Below are 5844 nucleotides of genomic sequence, written 5' to 3'. Positions count from 1 at the left end.
CTCACCATTGTATTGATTAGGAAGCATAATAGAGAGTTCTTGCACTTGAAGCGATTATCCTAGGTGAAGCATCATCCGAGTACCCCATCTTTATCGATTGCCTTGCCTTCTCCTTACTTTTGCTCTCTTACTTGTTGCTTTTAATTTCTGAGAATTGAATCATTACCACACTTATTATTGTTGATACTTCACCTAGCTAAGAGTCAAATTAAGTGTCTTTACTCCCTACTCCCTGTGGATTAGATCCCGCTCACCCGGGATTATTACTTCGACAAACCCATGCACTTGCGGGATATAAGCAAGGGGACCTTGTCAAGTTTTTGGCGCCATTGCCGGGGAGCTAGGCTTTTAGAGATACTTTGCACTTTGTTTTCTTAACTATTTCACTTCACATTCTATTTCATATCTTCTTATTCTATCATCGTTCTGATTTTTTTTTTTCTTTATTTTTGGTGCAGCTCCATGTTATGACCCGAGGGAATCCATCAATATTGGTTGAAGGCGACCCTGAGCTTGAACGTTCACTTCGAAGGAAAGGGAAAGAACCTGTACAAGAACAGCCTAATCCAGCTGATTTGGACGTAGAAGGATCTGACAACATGGCAGAACAAAATGAGCAACAACGAACACTATCCGATTATGCCAGACCTTCAGTATTGGGTACACAATCGAGTATTGTGCATCCCCCAATTACAGCTCAAAACTTCGAGATAAAGCCCACATTCATCCATATGCTGCAGGATTCCTCACAATTCAACGGTTTGGCCGATGAGGATCCAAACAGTCACATAGAGAGCTTCCTTGAGGTGTGTGACATGCTGAAGATAAATGGTGTGACGGATGATGCCATCAAGTTGAGAGCCTTCCCATTTTCCTTGAAGGGGAAAGCAAAGCAGTGGCTACACTCATTACCTAGAGCATCAATCACTAAATGGGAGGAGATGGTAGAAGCTTTTCTTGCCCGTTATTTCCCTCCCGGAAAATCAACAAAGCTTAGGAATGAGATCTCATCCTTTATGCAGTTGGAATTGGAGTCTCTATTTGAGACATGGGAAAGGTTCAAGGAACTCCTGCGCAAGTGTCCGCAACACGGATTCCCGGAGTCGATGATTGTTCAAATCTTCTACAATGGTTTGAACCCGAGTACAAGGCAACTCTTGGATGCGGCGGCAGGAGGTACCTTAGGTAGCAAAAACCCCGATGAAGCACGTCAATTGATTGAAGAAATGGGGTTAAATAGCTACCAGTGGAATGCTAGGGAGAAGAAAAAGGTGGCCGGTCTCTATGAAATTGATGCGGTAACTTCATTGGCGGCCCAAGTGGAGAGTTTGAGTAAGAAGCTAGATCTTATAGCTTCAAATAGAGTTGCGGCCATGACCAATTGCACCAGTTGTGGTGGAGGACATGCTCACTCCGATTCCCCAATCGTCATTGGTGATGTTTCTACAGTTGAGAATGTTGACTTTGTAGGTAATGGAATGAGACTTCAAGGGAATCCATACAGCAACACCTACAATTCAGGTTGGATGAATCATCCTAACTTTTAATGGAGTAATCAAGGACCACAGAAGACCATGGGGCCATTGGGGTTCCAACAACAACAACAAGCCCCTCAAGTGGAAAACAGAATTTCAGGCTTGGAAACCCGAATGACAGATTTGGAGAAGCACTTGGCTAGATTTGTTCAATCGGCAAATACAAGGGTTTAATCAGTTGAGGCTACACTTCGCAATCACACTGCCTCTCCGAAAGGCCACATGGGAGTTTACCAAGCAACACGGAAACCAACCCGAGAGAACATGTGAAGGTGATCGCTTTGAGAAGCGGTCGTGAGGTTGAAGGGAGGCTTCCGAGTGAGAAGCCGAAAGAACACGCACCCGAGGTTGTAGAGGTTGAGAAGGGAGCAAACAAGAAGAAAGAGGTGGCACCCCCACCTCTCAAGCCAAGAATCCCTTATCCCTCTAGATTGAAGAATGACCAAGGGGATGAACAGTATAAGAAGTTCCTGAGTTTGTTCAAGCAACTCCACATCAACATTCCATTTGTTGAGGCTTTGGCTCAAATGCCTAAGTATGCGAAGTTCTCGAAAGACCTATTGACCAACAAGAGGAAATTGGAGGAGAGTGCTTCAGTGGTGCTTGATGCTTCATGCTCGGCGGTGTTGCAAAAAACATGCCGAACAAGAAGGACCCGGGAAGCTTCATCATTCCGTGTAACATCGGCAACTTAGGTGAGGAAATGGCATTGGTGGATTCAGGGGCAAGTATCAACGTCATGCCATATACTTTCTTCCAAAAGCTAGGCTTGGGTGAGCCTAGGCCTACTCGGATGACTTTACAATTGGCGGACCGAACGGTACGACATCCGAGAGGCATCATTGAAGACGTGCTTGTCAAGGTGGACAAGTATATTTTTCCGGTTGACTTCGTAGTGCTAGATGTTGATGAGGATGCTGATGTACCCTTGATACTTGGAAGACCATTTTTGCAGACTTCCAAAGCATTGATTGGCATGGACGGCGGAGAGCTCACATTGAGAGTCGGATACGATAAGCTCACTTACTGCCTTGCTGAAGCCATGCGGCATTCTCTCGATTTTGATGACACTTTGTATTTTTTAGACACTACTGATGAGATTGTTGATGAATATATACAAGAAATGTTCAACCCGGATCCGTATGAAGGTTTATTCGACCAAGAGGAGAGCAATGAAGAAGTAATGATGCTTGGTTCGAATGGAGAGGAAACATCTACCCTGGGGATCTTGAAGAAGGTGCTCCGAAAAATGAAGAGAGCTAAGATACGCCACCGAAAATGCCCCAAGACTGTTGGAGACGTATATGAGCCAAGGAAGTTGGACGAACGATTGCTAGGTGGTCCGAAATCCGATAGTACACCCTCTACCCTCAAGAGACTTTGCTCATCATGCTTTCAAGTTATGGGTAAGAGGGCAACCTTCATTCATAAACCCCCGTGAGGTAAGAAAGATACATCAAGCTTAGTGACGTTAAACAAGCGCTTCTTGGGAGGCAACCCAAGTATTTACTGTTTTCGTACCTTTTAGTTTAGTTTGTTTGCATGAATAAATTGTTAAGTGTTGGTTTTTCAATTATTGAGTGCTTGTGATGCGATTTTATTGTGGGTTTTTAAAAGAATTCATTGTGTGTTTTATTGCGAATTGGCGAAGTTTGGTCATTTGAGTTCTATTTCATGTTTTTATCTGGTAAATTTTGCATAATAGGGCGGGGCTCGAGGTGTGTAGACATGTTCGGACTAGTTCGCAGAGCCCGCAAGGTTTTTTTCTAAGTCATCCAGAGAAAACACACGGACGTGTGGAATTTCTGCATGCCCGTGGATGTGTATTGTGAACTCATCTAGAGAGGGCACAGGGGCGTGCGGCTACCCCTGTGGACGACCATGCGACTGCCGCACGCCCGTGGGTAATTTCCGCACGGGCGTGTGAATTCCTACAGAGTTGGGCAGATTTTCATGAGAACACACAAGGCGTGGACTCGTCCCTGTGGGTGACCTTGTGAACCACACACGGGCATGGGTAATTTCCGTACGCCCGTGTGAAACTCTGCAGGTTGCTCCCTCCATCCCGAGAAAACACAGGGGCGTGCGGCTTCCCCTATGAGTTGGGCATGTGAATGTCCACGCCCGTAGGGAATTTCCGCACGGGCGTGCATAAGACTTGATATCTTTCTTGGATGTCCAAGGAAGCCACAGGGGCGTGCGTCTGCCCCTGTGGGTCTGGCGCACGGGCGTGGATATTTTACGCACGCCCCTGCGAGATCGTTCTAAGTCAGTGAGTGTTTTTTTCCCAAGAGCACACAGGGGCGTGCATACGCCCCTGTGGAGCTTTTAAAGTGAGGCGCACGGGCGTGGGGAATTTCCACACGCCCGTGTGGATGCACAGAACGTCAAAAGTCGCGAGTTCTATTTAAAAGAGAATGATTTATCTCCCTCCTTACAACTCCTTTTCACTTGAAAACACTCTCACACTACTCTCCGAGTCCATAACGTCAGTTTAGTGGGATTATAGCGAAGTTTTCCGGCTGGCTCTTCATTTTCTTACTCCTCCTCGTCGGTAAATCCTTTTTCGTCATCTTCTTCATCAATTCATGATTTCTATTGATTAATCTGGTTAATAATGTTTCGTTTCTTCAATTGGAACAATGATTTATGTTTAGAACGAAGTTAGAGATATTATTAATTTGTATTTTTGGATTGTTGATGCCTGGCCGTGCGGTTCTCACGCCTCGTGAATCTACACGGGCGTGCGGAACTTCCACACGACCGTGTGGATTTCTGCAGTATTGTTTTATCAACTTGTTTGACTAATTTTGTTTAAATTTAGCAGATCATGGTACCTAGGACAAAGAAGCAAGCTGATAAGAGGCCACGTGAGTCATCCTCTGAGCCCGAGTGCATGAGATTTGCGATTCCCGAACATTAGGTCTGTCATGAGCGCTTATCGAGACTCCGCTTCAGATAGACTCGATTCCTGGACACGACTATACTACGAGATCTTCAGCAGGGAGATGAGTTCGCTGATGAGGTTGAGGACCTTGTTTCAGATAGTGGTTGGCGGCAGTTGTTGACGATTAGAGAGCCATCCGAGAGTTTGCACTGGAGGTGCTCTCCTCGTTCGAGTTTGATAGAGCGTATGCGAGCTTCAACAGTTTGGGCACCATTCAGTTCAGAATGTTTGGACGCCACCATAGCTTGTGCATTAAGCAGTTTTCCATACTACTTGGCTTATACGAGGAGGCATTCACATATTCAGAGGAGTATGCACGCGTTGCCTCACCGATTATCCCCGGAACCTTGACCCCGCAGAGAGCTTACGAGTGCTATGTGGTCAAGGTCGATCTGAGCCGGGGTGTCCAAGGCCACGTGCCTTTCCCGACCTGCCTCACGGATATTTTACACGCCATCATGAGTAGGTCGGTGAATGGTCGTGGCGACGATCTCAGTGTCTTGAGCCGCCAGGAGTTGCTGTACTTGTACTCGATGGTAGAGCACATACCGATCCACTTAGGGCACATCTTGGCTGATTACATCAGACATCAGGGACAGTATGCTACACTGGGAGCGATCTTCTCGGGCCCTTACATTCCGAGATTAGTGCTGGGCATGGGTCTCTTGGATTCGATTCGCGGGGCCGAGAAGACGAGTGTACCCGCTCCCCTGGGTCTAGAGACGATGCGGTTGATGGCCATGGTCCGCAGGATTCGGACAGGGGTTTTTGAGTTAGTCCTACCAGCCCCAGAGATAGCTGAGGATGAGGATGATGACGCCGGAGCATCTCTGCGTGCCCCGAGCCTCAGCCCGCATCGATGGAGACTGAGGTACCTCCAGCGGTCGAGAATGCTATAGGAGTGGTCCGAGCCGAGGTTGCCGAGATTAGGGCTACGCAGGTTACTCAGTACACAGAGTTCATGGCATGTTTCGATATATTACAGCAGATCCTAGAGCGAGACGTTGCCTCATCATTTATCCTGCAGCCGAGGACTCTTCAGGCTCCCTCAGTTTCTCCAGCACCTCCATCCTCGACCCCAGCACCGGAGGACCCACTATATGCTTCCACTTCAGCAGCAACAGCGGCGGAGCCAGAGAGTGACTCCGACACTTGACCTTTCTTTTACTTTCATGCATTTTACTTTATCTTATTTTTTTGTTTTTAGACTTGTTCACTCAAAAAGGATTTCCCTTCTGAGTTTATGTTATTTTGCATTATCGAGTTGTATTCATTGCTTCATCTTTTATACACTCGAGTTATTTTTTTTTTCTTGAGCTTCACTGAACCCCCTCGTGTATGCGTGCAGATGGTCTTGTCTTC

General features: G+C 46.6%; 1 non-coding gene across 1 annotated transcript; it reads right to left on the bottom strand.

Moving 5' to 3' along the window:
- Nucleotides 1-989: 989 nt before the first annotated feature.
- On the bottom strand, nt 990-1096 carry LOC120275004. Its single transcript, XR_005541033.1, has one exon. It is a non-coding gene; the product is annotated as a small nucleolar RNA R71 (small nucleolar RNA).
- Nucleotides 1097-5844: the final 4748 nt, after the last annotated feature.

This window comes from Dioscorea cayenensis, chromosome 13 (genome assembly GCF_009730915.1).
Source record: "Dioscorea cayenensis subsp. rotundata cultivar TDr96_F1 chromosome 13, TDr96_F1_v2_PseudoChromosome.rev07_lg8_w22 25.fasta, whole genome shotgun sequence".
NCBI classification, from domain to species: domain Eukaryota; kingdom Viridiplantae; phylum Streptophyta; class Magnoliopsida; order Dioscoreales; family Dioscoreaceae; genus Dioscorea; species Dioscorea cayenensis.
The sequence above is the reverse complement of the archived record's forward strand: the minus strand, read 5'-3'. Positions and strand labels throughout refer to the sequence as shown.